Source organism: Phoca vitulina, unplaced genomic scaffold, assembly GCF_004348235.1.
Source record: "Phoca vitulina isolate PV1807 unplaced genomic scaffold, GSC_HSeal_1.0 scaffold1, whole genome shotgun sequence".
In the NCBI taxonomy this organism is placed as follows: domain Eukaryota; kingdom Metazoa; phylum Chordata; class Mammalia; order Carnivora; family Phocidae; genus Phoca; species Phoca vitulina.
Window position 1 is genome coordinate 102203037 of NW_022589704.1, and position 21612 is coordinate 102224648.

Consider the following 21612-nt stretch of genomic DNA (forward strand, 5'->3'; position numbering starts at 1 on the left):
GATAAGTGCATGAGGGTTGTTAAACTATTCTCTTTACTTCCGTTATGTGTTTAAAATTGTCCATAGTTTTTTTTTAAATTTCACTTTATTTTTTTTTAAGATTTTATTTATTTATTTGAGAGAGAGAGCACAAGTAGGGAGAGGAACAGAGAGAGAGGGACAAGCAGACTCCCCAGTGAGCGGGGAGCCCATCGTGGGGCTCGATCCCAGGACCCCGAGATCATGACCCCAGCCAACGTCAGATGCTTAACCGACTGAGCCACTCAGGTGCCCTGTCCGTAATATTTTTTTTTTAAGATGTATTTATTTATTTTAGAGAGACAGAGAGTGTGTGTGCATGGGGGGGGGCAGAGGGAGAGGGAGAGGGGAAGTAGACTCTGTGCTGAGCCCGAAGCAGGCTTGATCTCATGACCCTGAGATCATGACCTGAGCCAAAACCAAGAGTTGGACGCTTAACTGACTGAGCCACCCAGGCACCCCTGTCCATAATTTTCTTTTTTAAGTATTGTAAAGCTTAAGTCTACTTGGTAGAAAAAAATATGAAATACCTGTAATAAAACTGTTCATTAACTAAACAAATTAGGATGTGAAATTATATTAAATTATACATATATAGGGGCGCCTGGGTGGCTCAGTTGGTTAAGCGACTGCCTTCGGCTCAGGTCATGATCCTGGAGTCCCTGGATCAAGTCCCGCATCGGGCTCCCTGCTCAGCAGGGAGTCTGCTTCTCTCTCTGACCCCCCCCCCATGTACTCGCTCTCTCTCATTCTCTCTCTCTCAAATAAATAAATAAAATCTTTAAAAAAAAAAAAAAAAAAATTATACATATATAGTATGATATAGCCTACATGTAGAAAGAATTATAGAAAAAAAATAGAATATGTAAAGTATTAAAGTGTGGCCCCTGGGGGCGCCTGGGTGGCTCAGTCCATTGAGCAGCTGCCTTTGGCTTGGGTCATGATCCCAGGGTCCTGGGATCCTTGCTCAGTGGGGAGCCTGCTTCTCCCTCTGCCTGCCACTCCCCCTGCTTGCACACTCTCTCTCATTATCTCCCTCTCTGTGTCAAATAAATAAAATCTTTTAAAAAATAAAAAAAATAAAAATAAAGTGTGGCCTCCGAGTAATAGGTTTATGAGTTTCTGTCCTAATTCTTAAAAATTTCTTCTACTTTTTATATTTTTTCAAAAGAAGAAATAAAGCTTTTAAAAGTCTCAAAACAGAAGAGCAGTTATTTAATAACACCCAATTTTATTCATGCAAGAACTATAAGACCAAAACTAACTGAAAACATCTCACTATTCACTGCTGACTCTTCCTCTCCCAATGCAAAATATTTAACATACACACAAGACCGCTGTGAGCATTAGCATACCAAAGTGTTACCTCAACAACACAGTTACCCCGGGGAGGAGAGAGAGAATCATAATATAGATTGCAGCTTCCCAAGGAAGGATCTTACATGAAGACAAGAGACCTCAGTAGAGAACCAGCTTATTGGGGAGAGGAGCCTCGTTAGAAACAGAATAAGACTGATAAGTTGGCTCATCTAGAAAGAGGGGATGTAAATTTCTACTCAATCTAGCAATACTTGACTTCTGTAGTATTTTTCAGAGCTTCATTATCCTTTCACAGTCCTGGTCAAACAGTATCTCTTTTTTACTTGTTTACTATACTAATGAAAAACAGATCACTAAACCTAAACTCCTTACATGATTTTTTTAGTAACAGCTTTACCAAGATACAATTCACATACCATTAAGTTCACCCTCTTACAGTGAGTATAATTCAACAGTTTTTATTATACTCCCAAGGTTGTGCAACCATCACCACTGTTAAAGCACATTTTTATTACCTCAAATATAAAACCTCCTATCCTTTAGCAGTCACTCCCCGAAGCCCTCCCCTAGGCCATGAAAACCAATAATCTACTTTCTGACCAAATGGATTTGCCTATTCCGGACATTTCATGTAAGTGAAGTCATAAGATATGTGGCCTTTTGTGTCTGGCTTCTTTCACTCAGCATACAATTTTCAAGGCTTACCATGTTATAGCATGTATCAATACTTCATTCCTTTTTATGGCTGAATAATACTCCATTGTAAAGATATACCATATTTGTTCATTAACTTACCTGTTGATGGATATTTGGATCCTTTCTACTTTTTGGCTATAATAAATAATGGTACTACGAACATTCCTGAACAAGTTTTGTGTGGAGATGGTTTTAATTTTCTTTGATACACAAATAGGTGTTAACTAGAATATAGGATATGGTAACTATGTTTAACTCTTGGATGAACTGCCAAACTATTTTCCAAAATGTCTACACCATTTTACATTCCCACAAGCAATACATGAATTTCCCTACAGCTTCAGCAACACTTATTGTCTATTTATTACAGCCATTTTAGTGGGTGTGGAATGGCATCCCATTGTGGTTTTGATTTGCATTTCCCTAATGACTAAGGACACTGAACTTCTCTTCATGGGCATAGCCATCTGAACATTTTCTTGGAGAAATGTCTAATCAAATCCTTTGTTTATTTTTTAATTGGGTTATTTGTCTTTTTACTGTTGACTGTAAGAGTTTTTAGATAAAAGTCCTTTATTAAATATATGATTTCCAAGTATTTTCTCTCATTCTGTGGAGTGTGCTTTCACTTTCTTGATGGTGTCATTTGAAACATAAAGTTCTCAATTTTGATGAAGTCCATTTGTTTTTTCTTCTGTTGCTTATGTTTAAATATCATACCAAAGAAATCACTGCCTATTTTACCACAATGAAAAAGAAAAGAAAATATTGCCTAATCCAAGGTCATAAAGATTTACACCTGTTTTCTACTAAGAGTTTAACAGTTTCAGATCTTACATTTAGTTCTGTGATTAATTCTGAATTCATTTGTACACACAAATGAGAAAAGTGTCCAAATTCATTCTTTTCCATGTGGATATCCACTCGTCCCAGCACCATTTGTTGAAAAGACCATTCTTCCGGGCGTGCCTGGGTGGCTCAGTCGGTTGAGCAATGGACTCTTGGTTTCGGCTCAGGTTGTGATCTCATGGATGGTGAGACTGAGTCCTGCACTCATCGGGGAATCTGCTTAAGGATTCTCCCTCTCTGCCCCTCCCACTGTGTGTTGTGCTCTCTCTCATAAATAAATCTTAAGAAAGAGAGAGAGAAAGAAAGAGAAAGAAAGAAAAGAAAGAAAGAAAGAAAGAAAGAAAGAAAGAAAGAAAGAAAGAAAGAAAAAGAAAGAAAGAAAAAGAAAGAAAAAAAAAAGAAAGAAAGAAAGAAAGAAAGAAAGAAAGAAAGAAAGAAAAGAACCATTCTTTCCCCCATTGAACTGTCTTAACATCCTTGTTGAAAATCAATTGACTATAAAAGTAAGATTTCATTTCTGGACTTACATTCTATTCCACTGATGTATTGTGTCTATTCTTATATCAGTACCAGACTGTTGTGATTACTATAGCTTTATGGTAAGTTATGAAAGTCCTCCAACCTTGTTCTTTTTCCAGATTGTTTTGACTATTCTGGAAATACAAGGGACCTCCTTGTATTTCCATATGAATTTTAAGAGAGGCCTGTCAATTCCTACAAAACAGGCAGCTAGCATTTTAACAGTGAGTGTACCAAATATGTAGATCAACTTGGGAAGTACTGCCATCTTTAACAATATTAGGTAATCTGATCCATGAACATAGGCTGTCTTTCCATTTACTTAGATCTTTAATTTCTTTCAATGATGTTTTATAGTTTTCAGAGTATAAGATTTATACTTTTGTTGTTAACTTTATCCTAAGTATTTTTATTCATTTTATAGCTATTGTGAATGGGATTGTCTTCTTAGTTTCATTTTTGAACTATTCATTGCAAGTATAGAGGAATACAACTGATTTTTGTTTATTGATTTTACATCCTTCAACCCTGCTAAACTCCTTTATCAGTTCTAATAGGATGTTCTATATACAAGATCATGTCATCTGCAAATATGGTTTTACTTCTTTTCCAATCTGGATGCATTTTATTTCTTTTTCTTGCCTAATTGCCCTGGTTAGAGCCTCCAGTACAATGTTGAATAGAAGGGTCTTGTTCCTGATCTTGGGGAGAATGCATTCCATCTTTTATCATTAACTATGACATCAGCTGTGGATATCTGGCCTTTATCACATTAAGGAAGTTCCCTTCTATTTCTAGTTTGTTGAGAGCTTTTATCATAAAAAGGTGTTGGATTTTGTCAAATGCTTTTCCTTCAGCTTTTGAGAGAATAATATGGTTTTTATCCTTTATTCTATTAATATGGTATATTACATTGATTTTCAGATATTAGATCAACCTTGTATTCCTGATATAAATGCTACTTGGTCATAGTATATAATCCTTCTGATATAGTCCTGGATTCAGTTTGCTAGAATTTTGTTGATTTTTTACGTATATATTCAGAAAAGACACTGGTCTGTAATTTTCTTGTGATGTCTTCGTATGGCTTTTGTAACACAGTAATAACATGCTCAAAGCATTTCATCCTCCTCTTCATTTTGAAAGAGTCTCTGAAGAATTTGCATTTGGTAGATATGATAGACTCACCAAATGTAAAGTCATCTGAGCCTGGGCTCTTTTTTGTGGGATGTTTCTTGATTGTTAACTCAACCTCTTCACTTATTATTGATATATTCAGATTGTCTATCTTTTTCTTGAGCCAATCGCAGCAGAGCCTTTCTATAAATGCATTATTTCATCTAAGTTATTTAATTTGTTGGCATATAATTGTTCCTAGTATCCCCTTATCATCTTTTTTATTTCTGTAAGGACAGTAGTGATGTCCTCTCTTTCATTTCTGATTTTATTAATCTGAATCTTTACTCTGTTTCTCTTGGTCAGTATCTTTTCAATTTTTGGTCTGTTGATTTTCACTGCTATTTTTCTCTATCATTTATTTCTAATCTAGTCTTTATTTTTTTTCTTCTGCTTGCTTTTGGTTTATTATGTTCTCTTACTCATTTCTTAAGATGGAAGTTTAGGTTATTGATTTAAGATCCTTTTTTTTTTTTTTAAAGCTTTTTTTTTTTTTAAAGATTTATTTATTCATTTGAGAGAGCGAGAATGAGAGAGAGAGACAGAGTACATGAGAGGGGGGAGGGTTAGAGGGAGAAGCAGGCTCCTTGCCAAGCAGGGAACCCGATGTGGGACTCAATCCAGGGACTCCAGGATCATGACCCGAGCTGAAGGCAGTCGCTTAACCAACTGAGCCACCCAGGCGCCCTTAAGATCCTTCTTTAATTGAAGTATTTAAAGCTATAAATTTCCTTCTGAGCAATGCTTTCACTGCATTCCCTAAATTATGGTATGTTGTTTTATTTTTTGGCATGGAGTATGGTAGGCGCTCAATAAACATTGTTGAACAATGAATGAGTTTTGTTTTTTTGATATTGTGGTAAGTCATACATAAGAGTTACCACTTTTAAATGTACAATGCAGTGGTATTAAGTACATTCACACTGTTGTGCAACCATTGCCACCATGGGATGGTGTGTTTTCGTTTTCAACCATCTCAGAATATTTTATTATTTTCTTTGTAATTTCCTCTTTTACTCACTGATGAGTTAGGAGTCTGTTGTTTAGTTTCCCAATTTCTCTCTGTTATTGATATCTAACTTCATTCTATTGTGATCAGAAAGAGAATAAACTTTGAATGATTTTTCATCCTTTTAAATTTATTGAGTCTTGTTTTATGTCTAACAGATGGTCTATCCTGGAGAATGTTCCACATGCACTTGAGAACCACGTGTATTCTATTGCTACTTGGTGCATGATTCTATATATGTCTGTCCCTTAATAATTTAAGAATCTGTCTGTACCTAGACCACGTTTAAGAAAAAAATTCTCCATTACCTAAATCTTAAATTTTTCATGGTATCCCCTACTTTTTATACTGCTTACATATCCCATATTTACATATTTAAAAAATCAGGTCTTAGGGCGCCTATGTGGCTCAGTTGGTTGGGTGGCTGCCTTCGGCTCAGGTCATGATCCTGGAGTCCCGGGATCGAGCCCCACATTGGGCTCCCTGCTCAGCAGGGAGTCTGCTTCTCCCTCTGACCCTCTCCCCTCTCATGCTCTCTCTCTCTCAAATAAATAAATAAATAAATAAATAAATAAATAAATAAAATCTTTTAAAAAAAATCAGGTCTCCCCTTTAAAAAAAAAAAAAATCTCAGTTCTGGTACCATATTAAGAGTTGGTTTCTGGGGCATCTGGGTGGCTCAGTCGTTAAGCGTCTCCCTTTGGCTCAGGTCATGATCCCAGGGTCCTGGGATTGAGCCCCGCACTGGGCTCCCTGCTCAGAGGAAAGCCTGCTTCTCCCTCTCCCACTCCCCCTGCTTGTGTTCCCTCTCTCACTGTATCTCTCTCTGTCAAATAAATAAAATCTTTAAAAAAAAAAAAGAGTTGGTTTCTAAGAGCAAAACCTGCAAAAAAGGTAAGCCAAAAAGATACTTGCATGAGATATTTTTTAAGAGGTTTCTGAAACATGAAATCCCCAGACTTAGGTGAATAAGAAGAGAGGCAAGCATTTGATATGTCATTTGATAGCATGACAGCTGACATGGCCATCCCAAATTTCTCAAGGGAGCTGGGTTACACCCAGTTGAAAAAAGAAAAAACCCTATTAAGTACTGGTTAGTCAATGTGAAGACAGAAGGCATAAAAAGACTTGGGGGACAGAAGCAGGGAGAGTTTTTCCTGTTACTGCATAAAGTCAAGCTATTAAGAAGTAGTTTAAAATTCAGCTTTCATTTCAGCAATTTAGAATAAGCAAGGCAACTTCACATTTGAAACAATACTTTCCAATTCACTAAGTAATTCTACAAATGCTACTTTTATCAACCCATAAAACCTCTCTATATGATTATTACCCTCAAACTATTTTACAGAAAAGTTAACAGATTCAGAAGCAAAGTAACTCCCACGTTACCCAGCAAGTATGAAACAGAATCAGGATTTGAACCTGAGCGTCTAACTCCAAATCCAGGACTGTTTCCACCAAGTCACAGGTACTCCTCACCAACACACGCAGGTCTCTGAGTACTGTAGACATGTATATATAATTTACGAAAAAGATCCACAAAGGAAGGATATATCCACCATACTTAATGTTACCAAAATAAGAGAGCCTGAATTGAGAGAAGCCACTAGAACCTGGCACAGCACCACATAGTAAGCAAGTGCTTCATCAAGAACAAATGAAGAGGAAGAACGATATGCATCCCCACAAGTAACTCGAGGAGAGTAATCAGCAATCTTTAGTTCAGGGGGTTTAGTATTTCCCATAGATACTGATGGCAAGCCAAAGCCATGATCATAAAAAGGAAAAAGAGAGAAAGAAAAAAGGGGAATGCATAACCATTGGGGGACACTAGGTAAAGGATAAACAGAAATTCTGTACCATTTTTGCAACTGTTTGTGAATCTATAATTATTCCAAAATGTAAAGAAGAAAAAAAGTGAAAAGATACACGTGATGTGGACAGGCTCTTGGTACTCGGTTCCTAAGTCCACTAAATACCTATTGTGCCAGCCAGCACTGCCTTCAACAAGCTCCAGGTTCACTGGGGAAGAAGACGAGTGAGCAATCTTTTCTAACACAGTATATCAAGGTGCTTTCCTGTAAGACTACTTTTCTGATGACTCCCTAATAAACCGGGAAAAAGGAAAGACTGCACCAATGAAACAAATACAAGGGCACCATTGGGCAGAACTCTGTCTTACTTGTGCGCTGGCATGAAAACACATGCTTTGCTTACTCTCACCCTCCCAATCCCTTGCTTCCATTCCTGGCTCCAGCAAGATTCATACTGAAGACACAGAATCTGATCAACTGGGAAATCCCACATAGTCACAGAGCCTTCAATAATAAGGAGTCCTGTGCTTGCTGAAGATAGAGAACTAATCAGAGGGCTTTAGAGATTCATTTATTCATTGACAAATCAGATGGTATTAGGTTTGGCCTCAAATCTTTCTAATGCAATAAAGTGAAGTAGCAGAGAAAGATAATTTGGAAAATCAGCCAAGCAATGACAAAGACTCCTGAAAAGCTTTACATACGGCTTCCCACCCGCCCCACTGAAACCGTATTTCAAGCATACAGACTTTAAGTCTCTACTAAGCTTACACATAAAGTTAGGGAAAATTCTATTTCTCAGATCAAATATAACAGAACACTGCTATTACTAAAATGACATTTTTACGTTCATATTTTATGGATTTAAGAAAAAAGTTCCACAAGAAAAACAAAAAGATATCTGTGCCTTAACCATGTCAGTATATACTGAATCGTCCCCACAGATGCTCCGTTTCCAAACTGAGTTGTCACTGCCTCTGTATTTTTCCAACACAACTATTCCTACCCATCACTAACACAGCTTTCTTTAAAATATCAAAAGATGTAACCCTCACTCTAATCCTCCATTTAAACAAAAGTATCAGTTGAGAACATGATTTAATACGCAGATAAGAATAAAATTCATAACTATCTAGGGCAATTTGGAAACATCTATCAACAACCTTTAAATGAAAAGGTGGAGGAAGACTGACATTTCACTCTCTAGCCTTGTGTACCTTTTAAGTTTTTTGACCATGTACATATTATCTAGTCAAAGGAATATAAATTTTAAAACATTAAAAAAGTATAATATTCTTCCTAGTTAAACCGTATTATAGACAATAAATGCCAGAAAGTTGTTTGTAAAGTCAAATTTAATCGCAATCATGAAACCATAGGCATCATCACTTACTGCAAGAATTAAAAACTATAGGGTGGCCTGGCTGACTCAGTGGGTAGAGCAAGTGACTCTTGATCTTGGGGTCATAAGTTCAAGCCCTGCGTAGAGCTTCAAAAAAATTGGAAACTATAAAAAGAGCCAGTTATTCAGCAAATTCAGTACTCTGGTACTCCTCTCTAGAAGGCAGCCTTGGTAACATGTAAGGAAGCAAAGCTTATTTCTAAATCTCCTATCCAGCCATGGAATCTTTGCAAAATCAAAAACAAAAAACAAACAAGTAATGAGATGAAGACAAGTGCTTGATTGGTTCTTTTTATCACTGAAGCATAGCCACATGTTAACTGAAAAATGACATATGACGGAACAGTCATATACTTTTACAAAATTATATTTTTAAATGTATTAACTACAGGATTCTTATACTGCAGGCTGGGTTTTGTTAAAACCTCTAAGATGCGGGCGCCTGGGTGGCTCAGTCAGTTAAGGCTCCGACTCTTGATTTCGGCTCAGGTTGTGGTGTTAGGGTCATGGGATCCAGCCCCGCATCGGGCTCCGCACTCAGCACAGTCTCCTTGTCCCTTTCCCTCTGCTCCTCTCCCTGCTACTTTCTCTTTCTCTCTTTCAAATAAATAAAATCTTAAAAGAAAAAAAACAACCTCTAAGATGGATGATTTGGCAGTATCTCTCAAAATTTTAAAGGTACATAACTTTCAACCCAAAATGTCAACTTATGGGAATTTATTCATACATGTGCAAAATAAATTATTATAGGATTATTCTTACTAGCATTATTTATAAAAGCAAAAGACTAGAAAAAACTAAATGTTCCTCAACAGAGGGCTAGGTAAATTATGGTATGCCATACAATGGCATACTATTCAGCCATACTCTTCATTTAAAAAAAAAAACAATGAGAAGGGGCGCCTGTGTGGCTCAGTCACTTAAGCATCTGACTCTTGATCTCAGCTCAGGTCTAGATCTCAGGGTCGTGAGTTCAAGCCCCACATTGGGCTGCACACTGGAAATGGAGCCTACTCAAAAACAAAACAAAACAAAACAAAAAAGAAAACCCCACAACGAAGAAGTCTTTTTTTTTTTTTTAAGATTTTATTTATGGGGCACCTGGGTGGCTGTCGGGTAAACATCTGCCTTTGGCAGATCATGATACCAGAGTCCTGGGATCCAGCCCCACATCGGGCTCCTTGCTCAGCAGGAGCCTGCTTCTCCCTCTCCCTCCCACTCTCTGTACCGCCTGTACTCACTCTCTCTGTCAAATAAATAAAATCTTAAAAAAAAATGATTTATTTATTTGACAGAGAGACTGAGTGAGTGAGACAGAGAGAGAGAGAGAGAGAGAGCGTGCAGCGGGGAGGGGCAGAGGGAGAATCAGACTCCCCACTGAGCAGGGAGCCCGATGCAGGACTCCATCCCAGGACTCTGGGATCATGCATGACCTGAACCAAAGGCAGACGCTTAACGGACTGAGCCACCCAGGCACCCCAATGAGGAAATCTTTAACGTACTCACATAGAATGATTTTCAAGATACATAAAGCAAAAGGAAGGAAGGAGGGAAGGAAGGAAGGAAGGAAAATACAGGGTAGTCTTTAGTAGTCTAAGTATTGTTACTTAGTCCAAACAAATGTTCCTTTGGCAATTTCAGAAACCTCCTCCAAGTTCTAAAAGGCATGAGAGAATGGAAAGCTTTTCCCATCATGTTCACTTTAAAAATGCAGTCACAGGCCATAGGAAATCTCCTTGGCATGCCATTCTCTACCAATAGGTAAACACAATCAGGATCAGGCTAAAATACCATACCTATAAGCCCAAATCAGCTGCACAGAGGGCAATGGGACACTGAGAGCATTTCTTTTTAAAGACCTACCCCCCGCCCCCAGCATGGGATCCCATGTCTGAAGGGTGATATATTAAATGACAAAGACACTTCCTGAATCAAATTTTGTGTGTATAGATACAGCTATATAGTACCTCTGGCTGTTTTTACAGAGAAGTTGGGTCCATCTTTATGTATACAGATATATGGCTGTAGATTCAGATTCATACCAGGCCAACTTCTCTGTAAATAGGGCCAGAGGTAGTGAAAGAAACAGTCCGTGTCGTTTCTTCCTACTCTCCCAGGAATAAACCATTATTCCGACTAAGGGAGTTCAAGCTCTTGAATCTCTTCGTTGGCTGACAATTATCCTGAAAACATGTCAAATACTGGATTTGCTGTGACCTCGCTGATGTTGTTATGTTGCTTGAAACTAGAAAATAAAAGAATAAAATAATTCCTTTTTTTGTTTTCACTATTAATAATAAGGAACTGCTACAATAAACAGGGGAAGAATAATCAGTATCTCATATGATGAAAGTGTTTATTTAACAACATACTAAGAAATACCTATTTAAGAGTCAAAACCTAGTGGAAAACAAAACACCAAAGGCCAATCTTCAAACTGGGCCTTCCTTTCACTGACATCTGGATGGTAGATTACAAAATGGACTCCTGAGGGAGGTCTGATCACTCAGGACAAGTAATATTAGACCCTACTGAACACTAAAGAGTGTGATGGGGGGAAATCTGATAATACAGACCCAGAAAGAAAATTCAGATACCTCTTCCCTAGTTAACTTTTAGAATTTCTAGGCAAAAGAATTTTTTAACGATATTTAATATTTTTGTTAGAAGAGTAATATACACTGTTGCACAAACTTTAAATAATTTTTTAACTAACAGCATTTGTCAAAAATGCAAATCAAAATGGATCAACAATCTAAATATAAAAACTAAAACTATAAAACTAAATATATAAAAATCACCCCTAAGGGGCACCTGGGTGGTTCAGTCGTTAAGAGTCTGCCTTCGGCTCAGGTCATGATCCCCAGGGTCCTGGGATCGAGCCCCACATCGGGCTCCCTGCTAGGCGGGAAGCCTGCTTCTCCCTCTCCCACTCCCCCTGCTTGTGTTCCCTCTCTCGCTGTGTCTCTCTGTGCCAAATAAATTAATAAAATCTTAAAAAAAAAAAAAAAAATCACCCCTAAAATGAGTAAAATTCCCAATATAAAACTTATCATAATCTTAAATAACAAGTTAAAAATTTTCCAGTCATCCATAAAACGAACCCTCCCTAGCCTCCTTCATCCTTACCACCCGCCCACCCTGTTTTCTTCCCTTGAAACAGGATACATGGTTTAAATGCATGTACTTTTAAGTTATTTTCCCAAATGTGAGGATTGATATAGCATCTAGGTCTTTCAAATGCCTTTGGAATTTTTTTGTATGTGACATAAGATACTTGGGTAAACTTCAGTTAGGTTGCATTTAAAATCATGAAGAACTTCACAAAATACTGACTATTGATCTTTTAAGAATTTTCTGCAATTATCCAAACGTAACCACAAAGATCTATATTCAGCTTTATAATTCAATCAATAAAAGGTAAGGACATCACTTGCATGGTACTACACTGGGCACTAGAGTGATGGGGGTGGGGGGAGACAAGAGAGGGTTGGAAACGGGGAAACAAAGAAATATAATATATACCCGACCCTGAAGGTCCTCACAATCTGTTTTGAAACACAAACCACTTAAAAGTAACTATACAAAATTAAAAGGAAGAAAGGGAACTCACATTTATTAAGTGTCTCCCATATGTCAAGCAGCAAACCTGTAACATACACAAAATATCCACGTATCCTGTTCAAAGAAAGAAAACAGGGGTGGGGGGGTGGGGGGAGAAGGGGTAAGGATAAAGGAGGGTAGGCAGTGAAATCAAATACCTAAAGCAAAATACAAATGCCAGGGGCACTCAGCCAGGGTGGCTCAGTCGTTAAGTGTCTGCCTTCGGGTCAGGTCGTGATCCCTGGGTCCTGGGATCGAGCCCCCCATCGGGCTCCCTGCTCAGGAGGGAGACTGCTTCTCCCTCTCCCACTCCCCCTGCTTGTGTTCCCTCTCTCGCTGTGTCTCTCTCTGTCAAATAAATAAATAAAATCTTTAAATATATATATATAAATGCCAGTGAGTGATACAGAAAATAAGTAATTACAACATTTATATCAGTCTTCAACAAATGGTGCTGGGACAACTGTATATCCACATGCAAACAAGGAAGTTGGATCCCTACCTCACACCATGTAAAAAAAATTAACTCAAATGAATCAACAATCTAAATGTAAGAGCTAAAACTATAAAACATAAGAAGAAAACATAGGAGTAAGTCTTCATGACCTCAGATTGGTAATGGATTCTTAGCTATGACACCAAAAGCATAAGCAGCAAAAGAAACAAACAGATTGGGGAGCCTGGGTGGCTCAGTCATTAAGTGTCTGCTTCTCCCTCTCCCACTCCCCCTGCCTAGGTCCCCTCCTGGGTGGCTCAGTCATTAAGTGACTGCTTCTCCCTCTCCCACTCCCCCTGCTTGTGCTCCCTCCCTCGCTGTGTCTCTGTCAAATAAGTAAAATCTTTAATAAAAAAAAAAAAGAAACAGATTAATTGGACTTCATCAAAATTAACAACTTTTGTGCATCAAAGAACATGATCAAGAAAATGTAAAGACAACCTACAGAATGAATGGGAGAAAATACTTGCACATCACATATCTGGTAAGAGTTTAATATCCAGAATATATAAGAACCCCTAAAACTAACTCGACAACAAAAAGACAAGCAATGCAATCTAATATTGAGCAAAGGACTTGAATAGATATTTATCCAAAAAAGGTAACACCTTAATCATCATGGAAAAACAAATCAAAACCACAGTGAGATACTGTTTCAAAATATTAGAATGGCTATAACTTTAAAAATAAAATAACTGAAAACAGCAAGTGTTTGCAAAAATATGGAGAAACTGAAACCATTGTACACACTGCCACTGGGGGGGCAAATGGTACAGCCACCCTGGGAAAGTTCAATGAGTCCACAAAAAGCTAAACAAAGAATTACCACACAACCCAGTTAATTCTAGTCCTAGGTATACACCCAAAAGAATTGAGAACAGAGACTCAAACGGAAATTTGTAAACCAATATACACTGCAGCATTATTCACAATAGTCAAAAAGTGGAAACAACCCAAGTTCTATCAACAAATGAGAGGATAAACAAAATGTAGTATATACATACAATGAAATATTATTCACTAATTAAGAAAGAATAACATTCTGATAATCCTACAACATGAATGAATCTTGAACACATTATGCTAAATGAATAAATCATAGAAGGACAGATATTATATGATTACACTTACATGAAATATCTAGAATAGGCAATTTGTAGTGACTGAAAATAGATTATAAATTACCAGGGACTGAGGGAGAGGGAGGAAGGAGATTTATGGCTTAATGGTTACAGTGTTTCTGTTTGGAGTGATGGAAAAGATTTGGAAGCTGACTCTGATGATGGTTGCACAATAGTGTGAATGTAAGTAATGCCCTGACTGGTATTCCTAAAAAATGGTTAAAATGGCCTATTTTATGTTATATATATTTTAACCACAATAAAAAATAAATTAAAAAGAAAAAAAAGGTTTATATCATGTCTTCAGGGACCTGGATTTCCAAGGGTAGATTTCAAATCAGGGACTCAAATCTAAAAAACTGTAGGTCACCTGATCTAACCTTCACGGAAACCCTCCTGGGAAGCTTAGAGCTCTACATCCTTCTTGACTAGTAAGGAGGCATCTCTAGATGCCACCAGATGCTGGGAGCAGACTTTCTCCCAAGACAGCCCACTGACCTTTCACGAACAAGGAATAACCTGTGCTGGAAAAACAGAATTAAATGGAAAGGAAGCTGAAGAATCTGAGAGCCAAACTCTGCAGCTGTATGACTGTGGACAAATAATTCAACTTTCCAAAACCTCAGCTTCCTCTCATTGTAAAATGAAAATCGCATCTGCCTTTAAATGTTGCTCTAAGGGGCGCCTGGGTGGCTCAGTCGTTAAGCGTCTGCCTTCGGCTCAGGTCATGATCCCAGCGTCCTGGGATCGAGCCCCACGTCGGGCTCCCCGCTCGGCAGGAAGCCTGCTTCTCCCTCTGCCACTCCCCACTGCTTGTGTTCCCTCTCTCGCTGTGTCTCTGTCAAATAAATAAAATCTTTTAAAAAATAAATAAATAAATGTTGCTCTAAGAGCTGGCAAAAGCACACCTATAAAAAGTTGGGTGTTCAATCCATGGTGACTGTTGCCATTGTGACACCGGGTCTACCTACCACCCTTGGGCCAACCAAAGGCTGAGCAGGATATGGTTTGGGTCTGGAGAGCTCTATGACTCTCAGAACTGAAATAAAACACAGTCACCAGCAACCACGAGAAGACTTCAGAGAAGGAGCTGTTTTTATGCAGTTCAACTACTCTTAGAAAGACTGGCTTATTGTTCCTAGAATGAACCCGGCTACTCTACATCAGGAAGGGCACTGCTGCACAATTCATTCGCTCTGTACAACAGGCCTCTGTTAGCATGTCTGAGCAACCGTTCATAACAAAGTCGGCCTCTACCCACAGGAAAGACACACTATGGGAAGAAACTAAGCAGAAAATGAGCTAGAAGGTAGTCCCGAGGCAGCTCTCAAACTCTGGCTTCAGAATCATTCGGGAAAGCTGTTTAAAAAGCAGATGCCTCACCCGCACCACCAGACATTCTGATTACTAAATATTTCAAGCAGGGTCCTTAAGCACAAAAAGCTCTTGGAGGTAGGAGATGAAAATGTAATAAGATTACATTCTGATGTTGACAAATAAGACTATTCTGTCCAACAAAGCAAATGGTGCATTTCCTCCACATCTACCTGGAAATGCAATAGCTTTAGCAATGCGGGGCAAGAGTGAAAACTAAGGAAGCAAGATCATCTGCGTGTAATGCCCAATACAAATTGCATACAGTTGGTTCATATAAAAGTTCATCATTACTGCTTATTCTTTTTTAAAATAAATGAAAAATAAAAATGTGCCATTCCACATCTCTCACAGTAACAAAAAATATATTCCCAGAAGTTGGTAATATTTTTATGGAACTGATAACATTCTTACGGTGCTGGGAAAATTATTAACTGGTACAACTTTCTGGTCAGCAATCAGACAATGTGTATCAAAAATCACCCAATACTCACTTCTTTGAATTTATCCTAAAGCAACAACACAAAAGAAGCAAACTATATGCAAAAAGATAGTCACCGTGTTGTAGTATACATAATTTTAAAAAAAAGTGGCACCTGGCTGGCTGTCAGAAGAGCATGAGACTCTTGATCTTGGGGTCATGAGTTCCAGCCCCACGTTGGGTATAGAGATTACTTAAATAAATAAGTAAACTTAAAAAAAAAAGATACTTACATGTCAGGATCCCAGTTTCCCAAAATTTGCCATATCATCTCAAATATGACAAAGCTATTAAAAAACTTCAATGATACGTAGTCTGTCATTACATGGAAAATAGTCACAAAACATGCAAGACCTAATATTACTTACTGAAAAGTACAAACATATGGGCAGCTTCAAAGGTGATACATTAAGAAATAATAGCTTGTGTTAGGATGGTTTGATGTGGCTTTTCCCTCTCTGGTCTCTCAAGTTTCTGTTATTGTTATGTTATTATAATAAGACTATAAATAAATTTAATTGATTCTGCTTGGAAAGTTAACTGGAAAACACTTATAGAGACAGGTGGAAAGTGGATTCAGCTATCCTGAACAAACGTAAACTCACCCAAACGTACCATGGTAACAGTCCCAAGGCCAGTTTTGGATTTTTTTCACAAAAAGATCAATCTTCCCAAGATACGTGTTAACTATGAAACTTCGAATTTACACTTTTTTAAAAGCAAGTAGAAACACACTAAAAGATGGGAGGAAATCTGGTTTGGCAGCTATTCACAAGGCAAAAAGATCATAAGATTTCCTGAACCATAACTTCAATAATCCAACAAAATTATGAAGCTAAGCGCCAGCTGACAGGAAAAGAACATTTAAGTTGAGAAATAGAAGGCCCGGCTCTCCTCCGGGCTCTATCAGACTGGGATTTAATTTGCAAGTCTTAGTTTCTCATTTGTAAATTGATAGGATAATGATGTTATCTTCCCTATCTACCTCACAGGAGTTTGAAGGGAGCAAAGAAGATTATGAATGTAAAAGTGCTTTCAAAATCGAGGGTTTTTTCCCTTAAATCTGGCTATTATTTATTATTAAGAAGACACTCACGTATGTGTAGCTACCAAAAAGGGGAACAGTTGTTTAGAAGGATACATTTCAAAGTGATAAGTGGATATGCCTCCCAGGGGGCCTGAGATCTGGGGCCAAGCCCTTCCCTTTATCTGCATTGTTTCAATCTTTTTTTTTTTTTTTTTAGATCTTATTTATTTATTTGACAGAGGAGCACAAGCTGGGGGAAATGGCAGCGGGAGAGGTAGAAGCAGGCTCCCCACTGAGCCACCCAGGTGCCCCTGCAATGTTTCAATCTTTCAGGAGAATCTATTCATCTATTACTTGGTAATTTTTTTAATTTATAAAAGCAAATGCAATCACTAACAAAATTAACAGAGTGCAGGGTTCTCAAACTTTAGAGTTTTGGGGGTTTTTTCAAGAACCACCTGAGGATTGTTAAAACTGAGGCTGTCCAGGTCTCACAGACTTAATTGACCAAAATCTCTGGGTGGACAGGAATAAATAAGGTCAGACCATTTGTATTTTAACAAACTCAAGTGATTCTGTGACTTGATTATTGCTTCTTACACTATGTTGTTATTAATATTAACTCCTATCACAAATACATAGTAGGAATACCATGTATACCCACTTACTATATGTCAGTCACCACTCTCAGCACTTGACGAATATTATCTCATTTAATCCTTACAACCCGGTAAGTAGGTACTACTGTTAACACTGCCCTCCCCTCGCCCTTGTTTTATAGATGAAATTATTAAATAGGAAGAGATGATTTAACAGGCCCATGGCCCAAAGTCACAGGGCTAGTAAGTGGCAGAGCCAGAATGTACAACAAAGTTTTGATACAGTTTCTTAACCTAAGACAACAGCTGTATACTCTGGTCAGGTCACAGCAAATTCTGCTTCATTTCAGACATTGCATTTGCCTAAAGAAAGCAGCATGGGGAAATCTGATTAAACCATGCGGGGAGGGAGCACCTGGCTGGCTCAGTTGGTAGAGCATGGGACTTTTGACCTAGGGGTTATAAGTTTGAGCCCCATGTTGGGTGTAGGAATTACTTTAAAAAAATAAAATCTTGGGGCGACTAGGTGGCACAGTCGGTTAAGCATCTAACTCTTGGTTTCAGCTCAGGTCTTGATCTCAGGGTCGTGAGATGGAGCCCCACAGACTTTGCACTCAGCACGGAATTGGCTTGAGATTCTCTCTCCCTCTGCCCCTCCCCACTGCAAGTCCAAGCTTGCGCACTTTTGCTCGCTCTCTCTCTAAAATAAATAAATAAATCTTTTTTAAAAAATAAAATAAAATCTTTTTAAAAATAAAAAAAAACCATGAGGGGACAAAGGATCTAGGCTGTTTACATACTTCCAGCATAACTGGCCTCACTTTGTAACATTCTGGCCCTCTATTAGACTGAGCCCTGGAAGTGTGGGGAACATACAGTCTTTTCAACAGTACCCTCATGGTACTGGTATCTAACTAAAGAAAGGGTTTAATAAATTAATTCATCAATAAATCTACAGAAGGCTTGATGACTGTCCTAGGAAATGAAAGCTATTATGTGGAGAAGAAACAGACTTAACTCATGTTGCTCCAAGGAGGATAATCAAGAACAGGTAACAGGGGAGTGGCAGATTTTGATACAGTCTAAACTAGCTTTCTAGCAACCAAGACCTGTCCAGTAACAGAGAAGCACATCTGCAATGTGAGGCTGATGATCAGAACAGAGCAGACAAAAGGGAGGAAAGTGGTCTGTGGAGCCTCTAAGAGCTCTTCCGAAGTTCAAAGTCTTCTATTCTAAGTTATGATACATTTGTTCACTCTTTCACATCTCACACATCTACCGTGACTAGTTACACAAGTTCCTCGTTACACAAGTCCTGGTAGTAAGTACAGAGGATACCATCAAGTCGTACAAACCCCCAGAGCCCTCAAGGATCTGGAGAAGAATAAAAGCACAGGCGTCAATCTTCCAGGGAGGAAGGTAATGGATACAACAGGAATCAGCAAGGAATGAGGAGATTTCCAGGCAGGAAACAAGAGGGAAGTCAACACGGGCATTATGAAAGAAAGGCCGTCATTTGAGCCATATCTTTAGGGATCCATGCGGGGAGGTGGGTTGGGGCTGCCATAAGAATCTGGGGAAGAAAAGCCTGCAGTATGGCAGTACTGGTCTGAGCATAAAGGAGGCAGGCAAGCCCTGGGGTGATGAAGACCCACCAAAAATAACCACTAAACTCTGGGGCTTAAAAGGAGAAGGCCTTTGGAGGTCATTTAGTCAAACACACACATGTTATGGACGTTGCCCTGCTTGCCCTGGGTAAAGAAAGGTTTGTTTACTTTCTTAAATTACATTTTACAAACCAAAAACTCTATCATCAACAACTGGTCCTTCGCTTAGTTTTGCGTCTTTTTTTTTTTTTTTAAGACTAACAGATCCTTCTATTTTCTAGGAAAACTTTTAGATGATTCCATTTTTCTTGCAGTTTTCAAAACTGGCAGTTTTAATAACTCAGCTCTTAGCCTAATATTATAATCACTTAAGTGGTTATAATATTTACCAATAATACTAAATTAAAAGTATTATAATCTAAAAACGATGATTTTACAAATAGAAGACTGTTAAGAAGAAATGTAGTCTCAAAAATAAATTTAGGTCTCAGATCCAAGAAACTCTCTTACTCAACTTATAAACTGTGAAACTGAGCCACCCAAGAAAATAGAATTAACTACTGAAGCAAAAACAAACTAAATCCAAAACCAATGGACAAAACATAATACATATGAACAATAAACTTAATGTTCTTTGGCCAATCATTTCTCAGCGTCCCTGTCAAACTATTTTAAGGATCTGAAATCTTGCTCTATAAAAAGTAAGTTCCCATCATCTGAACTACACTTAAGAGATTCTATCGCAGTGGTTACTGAAGCATAAACACCAAGCTTCAGTTTTTTCCTTCCTTTTAGTACCAAAAATGCTTACCTCTTTTAGATAAAGCTGAGTCTGTGGCCCAAATCCTGACATACCAGGAGATCTAGGTTTTCAATTCCAACACTAATTTAAGGTGTCAGGTTAGCAAAGGCCTTTTCTGTATTTACCACTTAGCTTAGATTATAACATGGAGATATAGTATTTGACACCCCCACCACCAACGGTCACTTCAAAGGATTTCTAACTTTGGTAAACCTTAGTTGGGGGAATATAAAGTTGGGGCTGAAAACTCAGTAAAAAAAAAAAAAAATAGAAACTTTAAAAAATCTGAAATAGTGCTGCTGCATGTTAGCTGACAAACTATGAATTGCAGAAACAGATTTGAGTAACAATTGCTAAGAAAGGTGCAGTTACACGATTTTACCAAAATGAATAAGCAAACAGCTCACGAAAATTTAAATCTTTCTTGGCAAATGGAGAAGATAAATAATATTCACTAACTCTGGGACATTGTGGTTTTTGTTTTTATCTATAAGGTCTCTGCATCAATGTTACTATTCTCTCACTCCCTTTATGAGCAAAAGGAGCCCACTGTCCAGGATCCCTCATACCAAAGCTCAGTAAATATCACAAATAATAATAGTAATAAAAGCAACAATCTCTAAAGCTAGAATTCATACGGGACTGTGGCACCAGAATAGGACGCAAGGCACATGGCAGCATGCAACTATTTCTCCCTTCTGACTCTTCTGCATCACTGCCTCCCAAAGGACTACAGAATCCGAAGCTCTCACTGCCACATCTACAAATTAAAGTATCACGATTAAAGAACTCACGGGTTCTACGAACGGTCAGTATTGAACGAACACCACAACAAATAAATTCATCCGGATGCAACAAAACAGGCTTCAAAAGGCTCCACCTAATTTTTTTTAATCTTAGAAATAAACACAACTATTTTAATAACATTATGTAATAAGTTAGACTCTGGAAAACCCCATACTCATCCGAGCGGCTCGGAAAATGGAAAGCAAAATTCGATTAGCTCCATTGTACCCAACCAGGCTAACGTGCAAGATCACACACTCATCTTCGTCAGAGCGGCTCTGCCAATACCAAAGAACAACAAAGGCAAGTTGAGGAGGCTGCACAAGGCTTAACTCAGCACTTGTCCGCTTTCCCAGCTTTGGAAAGAAGCTCTCAGCGGGCCCCAGGGACCAAGGGACCCTCTGCATCCCGCCCGGCCCCCAGCTCGGCTCGGCGCCGCTCGCTCAGCTTTTGTCTGGCCCGGCTGGGAGCCCCGGCCGCCCGCCTCCCCGGCACCCCTTCCCTCTGGATCTTTCTCCACACCCATCACTCGCCGATGACTAGTTGTTGTGGGTTTCTCTCCCTCGCCCCCTCCCCTCGCAATCCCGGGCTCTTTTCAAACGCGACTGGGCTGTTCGCTGGCTTCTCCCACTGGGCCGGGAAGACTCGGGTCAGGAAGGGGGCTCGGGGTGCGGTCTGGGAGAGGAAAAGAGAGAGGGGCACACAAAGCCCGGCTGACCCCACAGCCGCCCCCTCCTCCCTTTGCAAAGCAGCCTGGGATCAGCGACCTACCGGGTGGATAAACAACCCTCCCATCCCGCTCCCCGCCCGGCTCCTACCTAAGGGCCGCCCCCTCCCCCCAAAGTGCACCCAAGAGCCGATGACAGCGCTGGACATCGCCCCCACCCAGACCCAGCGCCCGCCACCGCAGGGG

The 21612-nt window shown here is 38.9% G+C and overlaps 1 protein-coding gene across 22 annotated transcripts in view; it reads right to left on the reverse strand.

Moving 5' to 3' along the window:
- The window catches only part of CLASP1 (cytoplasmic linker associated protein 1), a 262250-nt gene that overhangs the window by 240485 nt on the left and 153 nt on the right, over positions 1-21612 (reverse strand). The window contains exon 2 of one of the 22 annotated variants that reach the window (XM_032412211.1): positions 12417-12481. The exons of the other annotated variants lie outside the window; for them this stretch is intronic. The gene's annotated coding sequence lies outside the window, so the exon portion shown is untranslated. The remainder of the gene's footprint in view (positions 1-12416; positions 12482-21612) is intronic. 22 annotated transcript variants of the gene reach the window in all.